This window comes from Cotesia typhae, unplaced genomic scaffold, assembly GCF_013202065.1.
Source record: "Cotesia typhae breed Kobodo isofemale line unplaced genomic scaffold, CoteBio_Ctyphae contig_48, whole genome shotgun sequence".
Taxonomy (NCBI): domain Eukaryota; kingdom Metazoa; phylum Arthropoda; class Insecta; order Hymenoptera; family Braconidae; genus Cotesia; species Cotesia typhae.
Genome location: NW_027423756.1, coordinates 5,431,193 through 5,444,621, shown reverse-complemented (window position 1 = coordinate 5,444,621; position 13,429 = coordinate 5,431,193). Strand labels below are relative to the sequence as shown.

Genomic DNA, 13,429 nt, shown 5'->3' with positions numbered 1-13,429 from the left:
TTGTGTGGCCCCGGGTTTGCCGTTTTTTGGTGCATCGCGGATCGGCTACAACAATATAATATACAGGTGTAGCGATCCGTCTCTGGTGTGCACGTGGCGTGTGGCCGTTTAGCGACTACGACCTCCTGTTACGCGCGGGATTTACCTTTATTATCCGTATTCGCATCAACAAACCGCTTGTGACTCACTGATTCTTTATCGTCTATGCACGTGTCATCTACATTTCTATACACATCTTTTTGATTGGTTGTGTTTTATTCTGCTGAAGCATTCATCCTCAATTCAATGTTGAGTTGAGAGAAGTCAATAATTTTTCAATTCAAATAATTATTGTACTTTTTTATTAAACTTTAAACCTCACAATAGTTCAATAAAACATCGGATTTTTCAGCTCGAATGACTTAAAAAATAATTTTTTTAATTTGATATTTTTAGAAGCTTTGTCAATTAAAAAATTTTATTAGGCAAGAAGAAAACATATTTTTTTTTAATTGGACTAAAAGTAGAAAATAATTTTTTTTTCATAACTTTAATTTCGTTTTAAAATATTTAGTTCAGTTAATTTTTTTAATGGCTTAATTTGATAAAATTCTAAAGTTATTTTTTTTTTACGAGATATTTTCATCAATTTTTTTTTAAATATACATATTTTTTTTTATTGCGCATTTTCCAATTAATTTTTGATGTAAATATTCTATTACATTGTATTATATGATAACAATTTATGACAGAGTAATAAAATAATTGTTTGCTAGTTTTAAAATAATAAATAATGAAATTTTGATTTATGGGTTGTCCAAATGGTAAATAAAATAATAAAACCAGAAATAAAAGTGTTCAATAAAATCTCATAAAATTTGATATTAAAATTAAAATAAAATATATTATACACTGTTTGATACTGCGGTAGGTAAAGGTACGGTATGGGTATGAACTACGTAAATTTAAATAAAAAAATAATAAAATACATTAATTGATAATCCAAAGCGCACAATTACTTTTCCTGTTCATCTGTCGAAAGCGGGCTGCACGCGTTCTACCGATGCGTCAAATGGAAATCGACCGAAATAAATTGGTAAACTCTCTCATCCATACTCCCACACAAACACATACTACCATACGTAAAGTTTCGGCAAGCGGGGACAAAAAAATCTCCCTTTATTCCAGTGGCCCCAGGCACACGAAATTAGCCTCACATACCGATATTCACTAATAGTTTTTTTCTCTATAAAGTCGCCTACCGCTTACATAAATTCTAGGCGATTTTTTTCACCAATTTTTTACCTGTCACACACGCTTTATCGCTAAATCATTCATACGAGTACTTATGACATTAATTATGTTACTTCTTTTTATACATTAAAACATTTCATTTTATATTAATAGCAATCTTCCAAACTTTTAAAAATTTTTGAAAGTGAACTTGTTGATATTAATTTAAAAAAAAATTTTCATGAGTTCAAAATCAAGACAAAAAAAAATTACTTTGCAAGAAAAAAATTTTTAATCCAATAAAATTATTTTGAAGAGAGTTGGGTTTTTTGATTTAAAAATTTATGTTGAAAATTATTTCTTTAGCTAAGAAAAACTCCTCATCTTTAATTAAGAGCAGATTGTCTGCATTCAATACAATCAAATCCTTCACCAAAAAAACCAAATTCTCCAAAAGTAAAAGTAATTCGTTTTACCGTAAGAATTTTATCGTTAGTTAAAAAAAAAAAAAAACTTTCTTGATTAATAAATTAGTTTTTACTTAAACGAATTCTCAAAAGGATTTGAGACTTCATTTTGATTATGTAGAAAAAGAGAAATCTGAAAATTTGTTGATATTTTTAATTTTTGCATTATCAAAAATTCAAAACAAATATTACGTATTTGATCGAGATATCGTAAAATGTTAACTTTTTGGCAGTCTAATCAATACCACGATTTTGCAATCTTATCATGGCTTGATAGTTTTTCAAAATAAGAAGTACCCGATGTAAGATATTCCACATTTAAACTAAATACCCAAAAAACGATTCTGTAAAAATTGTTAGAAATTAAATGAATCTTAAAAAAAAAATTAATGGAATAAATATCTTTAATTAATGTTACAAATTGCTTCAATAAATTCGCAAAATTCTTGAATAACAAACTTCTCTTTTTTATTTTCTTGATTCAATTCATGAATTTCAATAATTATTACGAACCGTAAATCTTAAACCAACCATAAAATTCTCAAAAAAATATTTTTCTCTAACTCAACTAATTTTTTATCACTAAATGTTTATTATTATAATAAAAATTTTCCGGTGGAAAATCAAGTTAAATTGTGCGCAGATATAAATTAAAAGTCTCTGTGACAATTAGCAATATCGAGTCTCATTAAACTATCGGGGAATGACACGCTCGCGGGCATAAAATGTGTTGTCGACTGAAACTACACAAAACACAATAACTACATATATAGAGGAATGAGAAAGGAGGAAAGAGGATACAGACAGAAATGTTGTCGGAGGAAGAGAAGCAGAGATGATTCGAAGGCCAGGAGGCACGAATATCGATCTCATACATAATTAAATACCAGCACGGCAAAGCATATCACAAAGAGAGCTTACCTCAGCTTTGATCTGCTGACAGACGGGAGCCGTCATCGAGGACTTCAATAGCGGACTCCTCTGAATCCCAACCAGAGCTCACCAGAGTATATAGGGATGATGATAGCAACATACCAGATAGCAGTAGCAGTAGCAATAGCACAGGACGCGTAACCGAGTGAACGTGCTCCCGACACAATCGTCGACTCTTTTGCATTTCGCATTACCCATCATCTCCACGGCCTGTAGGCACCCACTAACGAACGCTCGAGGGCCTCTTTGATTTGTACCATAAAGGACCAAACGATTGGATAATACCGCCAAAAGTATCGACGATCCACATCCACATACTAAAATAGTCATATATTCATATATTCATATGTATGACAGCGTCTATAAACATGCTGTCTTCTACTCGTTCCCTGATCCGCCAACCGACCGCCAAGATGCGGGCTTTTTAATTTCCCAGGTATTTGCTCGGCTCTTTTTCCTCTTTTCCGTCTCATTGTTTTTCCAGTTTGTTATTTCTCGGCAGCTATCGAGTTTATCCGAGTGAAAGTACCCGTTAATAATATACGCCACCAAAGAACGACATAAATATTCACCGGCTCAAAGAGCTCTGCATGTGTACGTCATAATTCATAAAACGTGAAACAAAAGACAGGTGTACATTTTACGTTGCATTGCCATTGCTATTACTATTACCAGCGAGCTATTTATTTTATAAGCGAATAGTAGTTAATACTGTACACTGTTTTTATTATTTATTTATTGCTTGTATTGTTGTACTCAAGCTCTGGAGCTGTAACTGCCTGAGAAAATGTCATTTGAAATTTATTTATTTATTGAAATTGGAAAAAGTACTTTTGATATTGATGGTACACTAATATATAGAAAAAAAATCAGCTTGAGTAAAAAAAAAAAAAAATCAACTTAAACCAGTAAAAATTTCTGTAAAATCAAACTCTTCAAAATTATTTTTTTTTGTTAAATATTTGTTTTTTTCTAGTTAATTTTTTGTCAGAGTATAAAAAAATTTTACAACCATTGTATCTCAAGTGTGATTAATAATTTCTACGATTTTATTAACTACAAAATCTCCTAAAATTTGGTAAATGATTTCCCCACTACATACAACTATAGACTCAAATTTATTTTTTCATAATTCAAGCCTTAAAAATTCAAGATTATTAATTACACCTTTTATGGACTTAAATTTTAATAAAAGTATTTATTGTACCACATGATTGATTAAAATTTTTTTTCCATAATTTATTTTTACTGAAAAGTGTAAAGTTGAAAAAACTTAAACATTATATAAAAAACAACTCAATCTTCTTTTATCAATTATCACAAAAAAATATCAGAGAACAAATTTTCTCGACGCCAAGAAACAAAAATTTTTTTTTTTTTAAGTAAAATTTATCTAAAAAAAATTTTCTTGATCCAAGTTAACTTTATTATTTCTCGATAAATTTTTCCCATTTGACATTTGAGATCGGTGACTTTGGAAAAAGTCCTTCCGTGTAATTAAATAGAATCTCTAATCGGCAATACGCTTCGACTGAACGGAGTACCGAGTCATTAATCAATCACCCACTCGAAATACATTACACGTCATGAGTTACCGTGTATATTGTGCACGTGAGAACGTCTAACGCACACAACAGCTCACCACGGCAATGAGTATAAGCCAGCATAAGCATAATAAGCATAATAAATAATAAAGAATAAAGAATAAAGAATAAAGAACATTTACTTTTAAACTTGTAACTTACCAACTAACGCGATTCATTATAATAACATTAAACATTACTGTTCAGTATAATATAGTTAAGCATAAATATAAGTATATAATATAACGGAACAAACGAGCGAGTACTGCATGTATTTACACATCCGAGCGAAAATCTGGCGTCTCATTTGAATAAAACCATTATCATTATCATTATCATTACTGTTTGAGTAGTATATATTTTTATTATCATTATAATTATTATTAATAAATTTTCGACTGTATGGTTGTTGGGCTATTTGTTGTATACAACGTACTATTGGCTTTCACAAAAATTACAGCACATTTATTATTTATTTCTCAATGAACTGAACACACAACAATTGTTAACACTCGATATTTCAGTAAAGTGTAAAAAATAAAAAACATATAAAAAACAAAAGCGTTATCGATATGAGACCGCGATTATCCGCGGGGAAGCAGTGGGTGGGAGAGGAGGAGAATATACGCGACAGCGACATAGACAGGCGAAAGAGAAATGAGCGATTGTAGAACGCATGCCACAGATCGCCGGTAAGAGCCAAGCGTGACATTTGGATAACGCAAGGTATAACAATCACACACTCACATACGCACACATATCGCTTTAACTACACGTGCGTCGCAGGTGTGTGCCCGCGGTATTTACTAACGCGGTACGATACCTACGGGTTATGTTATATAGATGTGCGAGGGAGTTGGCAACCTCCTATCCACAATCCACAATCCACAACTCTAACCCAGTGGTATTATATGCTAACTTCTCTATCTCTGTTATTATTATCATATATATATATATATATATGTTGTCTGCTGGTGTACGGTATAGATACGGCAACAAAGGCGAGAACTGGAGAGTGACATACGTTCACACATATCCATGAGCTACAATTAAATGCCCGTGTAAATACCTGTGTGATTAAGTGTGTAAAAGCCACATTTTTTTTTTTTTTTTTTTTTTTTTCTATTTGGACTCTTCGTGCTACCGTTTATTTTTTTTATCGCCAGCAGTATATTCTCTTCAATTCCTTATAATAATATTATCTGTAGTTCACAATACTCTCTATTAAATAAATTAGAGCTATTATGGGTAATTACCGATACGAATTATAAAAAATGCTCGGAATGGTTTTCAAAACAACATTTTCTTTCGGAAATTATTATTCCATGTCAATATGAAGGTATTTATAGATTACTGACATCAATATCGTGATTAACAAGTTGATTGACTGAATCAAACTTTTTCCTTGATAGCTATCGTGTGAGTCATTTTTAGCACGATTAAATAAGTTGAATTGGAAAAATGTAGGAAAAATTTTTGATTCTTAACAAATTACTTCTTTTTGTAACTCCAAAAAAAAGTTATATAAAATTTTTTGCTTTAAGAATTTTTTTTTGGTAAAAAAAAATAATTTTTTTGATCAATATGTCACGCTTTGATTTAAAAAATCTTATTTTTTATCTATACTAATTAATTTTTCAATCAAAAATTTATTTACTTGGAATAACAGGCCAAAAAATTTCTATGCGATCAATATTTTTTCTTTTAACTTAGAAAATATGTACTCCATTTAAAAAAATTTTAATCTTAACTTTTTTTTTTTTTATACAAGATCCTGGCGAATTTCAAAATTTCTTTTTTCAAGTATTAAATTGATTAAAAAATATTTGTTACTCTTAGATTAAAATAATGGAAAATATATTTTATTAATTTAAACATTTTTTACTAATTTTGGTATATTTGATTAAAGAATAATTTGTTCACTCTCACCAAAAATTTCATTAAAAAAAAGAAACCTTTTTGAATTTTTTCGGTTCGTTTTTTTTTTTTCCTCTGACTGATTTGAGCTAATAATAAAAAAATCTAAATAAAAATTTTCATAAGTCAGATATAAAATATATTTTGAATCAACACAGAAAAATTTTTGTACATAAATTGTGTGTAACAGTACCTGACGAGTACATATTTTTTACACAAAATTTTTTTGACACAATAAACGAAAATTTTTTATGCTGTACAAATAATTAATTCAAGAAAATTATTTATTTCGACCCAAACATATCATCCTTGGTTAAAAAAAGTATTTTTTCACAAATTTTTCCTCTAAAATACGTAATAAAACGTGTGATGAATTTTTTATCTCTTATTGAAATGTGTAGGATGCAATTAAGTCTCGTTAACTGTCGGCGACCACGGGCAATCACGACTACTCTATTAGTATATAGAGCCAGCGAGTCGATTGTAATTGAGTTTTAGCGAGCGCGGAAAATAACCAAAATTTACCGATATCCACCGGCACATATTGTACGCACTTTATTTGACAATACGCAAATGCAACCGATAAAAAATCTATATTTGACATTTAAACCGCTATTTGGACTATTCAGACTACCTATTACACACACTAAACTAACATGCGGTGGCAGCAGTAGTCACAGTAGTAAACCAGAGTAGAGAGAATAAAATAGTAACATACATATATATACAATCCAGACGAAGCACGAGATGAATGAGGAACAAGTTTACTCAATTTACTACAACTCTTTGAACGTGTTAAATGCCCGCGATTTTTCTCTCTCAATTTCCTCTACTCGAGTTTTCTCTTTTTAATTTTTTATTCAACATTTTCTTTGTTTCTGTTTTTAATTCCCCACTCGCGAGTTCTTGCTCTTATTCACGTGGATTTCCCATCATGAATCGGCCACCTGCTGTGCACACCTTACGCAACACTCTTCACCGTAAAGGATAGATTTTATACGAACTTTGTCTCCATTTTTACAAAGACAACAATTAAAATCTTTTTTTTTTATAATTTGAATTAAATTTTATAAACAAACTCACCGCGAGTAGTGGCTCCAGTCGGACGAATACGTCAGTCGCGCCGGAGATGCTGAATTTCGTCACGTCAACCCCATGCCAAAAAATTGCAATAAAGTTGCACAATATATTTCCGCAATAAAACCATTTAATCACATTCCACAATTATTCATACAAATATAAATTTATTTTTATAGCCGCTGATTTAAGCTGCGGCCACTCACGGCTTAGCTGATAGTAAGGAGAGTAAAAAGGGCGTTTGACTAAAAACTACAATTACTCCTTTTTACTTTTTTTATTTTTGCGCACTACTTTACTCAATGTAAATTCCACTTCACTCACCATTAACTATCTTATTAATTGGTTAATTTTAAAGTTGATTGCAACTGATCGTTTTCTACTGAAAACTTCACTCGTTAATTTATCAATTAATTAATAATTGATTTATTAATTTAAGTAGTTCAAACTTCACATTATTAAAATTAATTAACACCCTTGTAATATAAAATCCTTTGAAAAATTTGCCGGGACGAAAATGATGAGAGTTTGAATGAAACTACCGGAGCAAAATATGAAAAGGCAGAAGTGCTGAAAGACACCCTGACACAACGGCAGCACGTGGTGAACTGACGGCCCGAGGACTGAAACTCCCCACCACTTGGCGAGTTCTCCTCCCGCGGCCCTGACCTATCCCCACTCCGGGGAGGGGCGCCGCGGATTTCCCCACCAGAAAGTTCTCATTCCACCCACGCCCCCATCCCACCTTGACAGTTGGAACGACTCTTTCTTCCTCTTCGCAGAGCCTCGGTCCTTTCCGTCCCTCTTGAAGCTTTGAACCCTTAACTCCTCTGCTATACGGCCCTATAGCTATAAATATGTCCGTCTCTCTCGGATATAAGAGTCTTTTATTCCCCTACTGCACCTTCTACCTTATACCTCTCTTTACTTGCTCTCCACTAGTTCATTTATCGCCACACTTTTGAACCGCGTACTTTATTCTCGACCCCGCACCCCCGCGATCCAAATCTAGTCTACTCGTCTGTCTTCTGTTCTCTATTTTGTTTGTTTATTTAATAATTGGTCTTGTTTTAAGTTTTGAATTTTTCTCCGTTTTGTTTATTTTTGTTAAATAATTAGAAATAGAACAATTACATTTTTATTAAATTTTTTTTTTATAATTTATTACTGACAATTTCAACTCATTTTTGTTATTTTTATTTTGAGCTTCAATTTTTGATAATTTAAAATTATTATCATAAAATTGAAATTCATTGAAAAAGTTCAATAAAATTTCTCTTATATAAAATAATAATTTTGATTCAATTTAATAATTTTTTGTACACTCAAGTTTTTTATTTTGAACTTTTCCTTGGATAAAATAATAATAAAAAAAAAAAAAAAAAAAAAAAAAAAAAAACATTTCTCGATTTAAACTTTAAATTTTAGAAATGAAAATAAAATAAATTTCTGTAGTAAATGTATATAAATTTATTACTTTATATTTGATGTTAAAATGTGGAGTTTGAATTGAAAAAAATTTTTATAACTCAAGATCAATCGATCGAATTCTAAATTATCACTTATTATTTAATTATCGATTTACACTGTGTAAATTATAAAAAAAATTAGGAAAACATTCCTTAAATAAATTTTTTTTAGAGTACAAAAATTTCATTCAAATTTTTTGTTGAAGAACTTTTATCAATACTTTTTTTGTAACAAAAATTTATTTCTAATTCACTACTCTTAATAAATATACAAATGAGTATGTTTTGACTTTTTTAAGATTTTTTCTGAAGCCCAAGGAACATTTTTCTTTAAACAAGAAACTTTTCTTCGTTAAAAAAATTTAATATAACACCAGATAATTTTTATTTCAACAAAAAATTTAATGGTTCAAAAAATTATTGTTCCAAAAAATACCAAAATTTTTGCAAACTTCAAACTAGTTACAATTTTTTATCCGAAAATAAATCTTTTCAATCTATTTGCTCCAAAGCTTTTTATAAAATTTTTTGCTTCGTTTTAAAATTTTCTAAGATTGCCCTAAATAAAACCATAAAACTCCCTATGCTAGTAAAGGCTGTAAATAATCTCGCAGAAGTTAACAGCGTGCGCGTCTTAAACAAACGTAACCTCAACCCTCGCTCGTTAGCCGCTGAATGATCAAGTAAAGACGCAGGTGCAATCTTTCCTCTCTTGTTTATATTTACGTGTCATATCACGAAGACCGCGAGCAAAGATTGAAAACCAAACGGCTGGTTACATACATAAATAAAAAAAAAAAATCTAAATCTATAAATTTTGTCAAATCTATTTAACACTTTACAATTTATAATTTTATATTTTAGCTTAAATTTATTAATATTTGTCCCTCAGCCCCATTAATTATCCTTGTTTCGCTGTAATGTATCTCCTCTCTTCTGTAGAGTTCTCCTTTTCATACTACATACATAACATATATATAATAAATAATAAATAATTTATTCTTATTATTTTGTTCTGACGTTATATTCGTTACCTACTGCGCTCGTATTTTTGAGATAAAATATTTAGGATAGAGTAGGCTCTTTTGCTCGGTGTTACAAGAGTACCCATCAACGAACATATATATAGGAATATATAGATATATATGGTTATAGTTGTATTTGTTGAAAGGGAGAGGAAAAGAATATACATAACGAAGGGCCATGATATTTTTTCCTTGTCGTTGTAAGTTATACGATACACAATATAAGGCTTGATATTATTTAAGTGAGGGGAATTCTCTCCGAGAGAAAGAGAGACGGAGAGAGAATATATAGCAACGACGATGGTTACGTTCCACGGATCAGGGAGCTTGATAGCGTGCCGAAGTCGAGGCGGACGGCAATAAATCCATTTTTCGTGAAGGGTATAAGAGGGGTGAGAGCGAGAAAGGTCTGATTAGCAGCCTGACTCGCCCGTACAGGATGACAGCCAGTGAGTTATAATATTGCCCATCCATCTATTTATCTACTACTCTGCCTCCTTCTCTCTTAAACAATCTTATCTCTCTCAGCTTTCGGGTTGTCCTCGACTATGGTGGAAACCCATTGAGGAACACTGTTTTACGACTAAACACACCCCAGAAAAAGTCCTGAGGGATCCACTGGGATTTTTTTAAAGTTTTGTCGATTCAAGTTTGGAAGCTTGAACGATCTTTGGGAGATGAAAATAATCAGGATTATACTAAGAGAGCCACCTATTGGCTATTTAAGTCAACTTGTTTTTTTGGTACAGAGTCAAACAGTAATTATGCACACTAGAAGAAATTAGTTGATTTAGGTGCGACATTTTTTGTGAAAATTTGAATTTTTAATATTTTTCTAGGTATATTACATAAATAAATTACTCTACTGATCAAAAATTTAATTTGAATAAAGAGAAAAAAATTTTAAACCAAGATGAATGTTTTTTATGTTTACTTACAGCAAAATAACAGTGTTCTTTGAAATAATTTTCGTATTTTTAAATTACTTGTTTTCTGTAATTTATTGAATTTTTCAAGCAAACTTATTTTTTTAACATAGAAAACGTCATTTTCAAGTATAGTTCTATATTTGGACGCTATACTACCGCCAATTTTCCGTTAGCTTTCGATAAAGAAAATTCACTGAAAAAGTAACAGTTCAAAATCGCCTATAAATAAAAAAATTTTTCACTAATACATTAATGACGAAATTTTCAGGCTCGTATAGCATATACTAGGTGGGGTGCGCAATAAATATAAATTAGACAAACTGTACGGAAGTTTTGATGGTACCAACTACCGGCGACAGAGGACTGAGTGAAAAAATAAGCGGAGAGGGGGGTGAAAGAAGAATAAAGATAAAATGATGTTGTTTGTTGGTTCGAGTCGATAATCTAGTGTGGAGAAGAGGACGTGGGAATCGAGAGACACCGCGAATTCCGAGGATAAAGGCGAAAAACTATAGACATTAAATAATACATATATAACGCGGCTGATAATTTATAGAGCAAGTTGTGTTGTATACAGATTTGTTATTTATAAGCTTGTTTATATCAATCTCTAGGTGGAGCTGGACGGTATAGTGTATGAAAGATCATTGGCTGCATGTGTTTGTGTGTGTGTGTGTGTGAAATATATGGAGGGCGGGGGAGCTCAAGGGCACGCCTGAGGTTAAGATGGAAATAAAATCCATGAAAAAACTTTATAAAAGATGGATGAAATAAATGAAGCTCATCCGACATTACATGAGTGGTGACCTCTCGGATTCTCTAGGTCTCGCGTATTGGCTCGTATGTGTGAGCAAGCGCCATGTCTATGTGCATGGTAGAGACACCTTGTCCGCATTGGCCTCTACTTGGATTTGTGTATGTATATTACCGCATTTTAAAGTGGATGCATCCCGAACTTTCGACGGGAACCAGTTCATATATCTCAAGTATGGTCGCCATAAATAAGAGAGCTGTCCGTTCGCTCTGTTAGCCGTCGGCGAAACCCCCTAAAATTTCCTCCCGGCTATATAATAATCTGATATATTCAATAAAGAGTCCGTGAGCACGGACCTACTGGAAAAATTGTCTAAGCTCAAGACATTAGTGACTTTATTGTAAAATTTGACTTTTCGGTTAAAAAGTTTTGTTATTGTTTTTAGTCCGATTTTTGGAAAGAGAATTTTAATGATTTGAGAATCTAAGAAAATTTATGACGGATCACTTTTCGTATCGAAGTGTAGATATGTGTCAAACATTGACATTCTTTTAGATGGTAACACTAATACAAGATCTTGGAAAAAAGACCGGGAACGACTTTCTGAGAATTATGACTCAATTATGAATTATTCTGAAGAAATATTGTTCCTTCATATTACGCAAAAGCATTTTTTATGATTTTTGAATCGATACAATTATAGTAAATTTCTGTAATTTTTCTAAAGTTGGGAAAGTTGTTTTTTTTTTATTTAAATTTTGAAAGTTAAATTTCTATCAAATGTGGACGCGCCTTTATATATTCAAAAAGATTTATTAGAACGACTTTGAAATAAAAGTTTCAAAATCTCTTAATAATTATTTAAATATTATTCAACTAACTAATTTTTGTACACAGAAAAAAAAATTTACTTGAATCAAGTAAATAATTTTTAAAGAATTCTTAAACTAAGATATTTTCTTGGTTTAAATAAATTTTATTTAATTCAAGAATTTTTCATCTTGATTGAAGACAATTAAACTCTTCAAAATTATTTTCTTGGTTCAAGAATTTTTCTCTTGATTGAAGTTAGTTTTTTTTTAGTGTAGTGATATAACATTTGTATTGAAAAAAATCGTATTAGATTTTGCAAATTAGATCAAAATTTAACAACTCGTTCAAAAATACAGTTCAAAAATGTTTCATAAAAAATTCCAATATTTACGATGGATCAATTATTTAAATATCATTTCTCTCTCAAAAATTGCATTAAATACTTCAAAACGAATCAAAAATGATAAATTTGAAAAATTACTTTTCTTTCTTTGATACTAAAAAAAACTTATCAGAGTCGATTGATATTTAATCGAGGAAAAAAATAAAAAATTGTTAATTAATTACAATCACCTCGACCTAAGCCAACAATATTAAAAAGTTAAAAAAATATAGTCTTTATCTCGATATCTATAAATACGTAATAAAGATAACAATAAATGGATACAAATGAAATATTAAATAATTTGAATCCCACACACTCGTATATATAACACTTATATTGCATTAAGTCCTTGAAGGAGAGCCCTCTTTGTAATTCCGAGTTAAGCCTCCGATTAGCAGACTCTTTACTACTAGTTCCAGCAACAACTTGCTCCTGTTGATATGCAAAATATTGAGAATAAAAGATATTAGGTACGCAAGAAACTCTCCGGCTTCCGGTGGTGACCGAGAACTTGCCTCGTTTACTTTAATCAGGTAACTTATAGGACACTCGGTAAGCACCCGCGAATAATGCGGCAATGCGCGAATCCATTGCTTCAAACAAATGACGAGAAATAAACTGTAAAAAAAAAAAAAAAATAGTAACTGTGGCGTAAATCTATTTCTTTAGCACGAGATTTGTCGACGACCGCTTGAAAGCTATTTTCTTGGAGGGTGAATTCAAGACAAAGGAGCTACTGCTCTACTATACTGTGTGCTTGAAATAAGAGCAATAGAATATAGCTGTTGCGATGATGCCTTAGCTGTGGTTTAAAGACAGCCTTGTCACGCCGTTGCAATACTATCCATCAATTCGAAATCCTTTG

The 13,429-nt window shown here is 31.2% G+C and overlaps 1 protein-coding gene across 4 annotated transcripts in view; it reads right to left on the bottom strand.

Annotated features, from left to right (window-relative positions):
• Nucleotides 1–13,429, bottom strand: part of Tio (zinc finger domain-containing protein tiptop) — a 173,446-nt gene that overhangs the window by 60,539 nt on the left and 99,478 nt on the right. Inside the window, exon 1 of one of the 4 annotated variants that reach the window (XM_074247118.1) lies at nucleotides 7,196–7,762. The exons of the other annotated variants lie outside the window; for them this stretch is intronic. The gene's annotated coding sequence lies outside the window, so the exon portion shown is untranslated. Of the gene's footprint in view, nucleotides 1–7,195; nucleotides 7,763–13,429 lie in introns of those variants that run through there. 4 annotated transcript variants of the gene reach the window in all.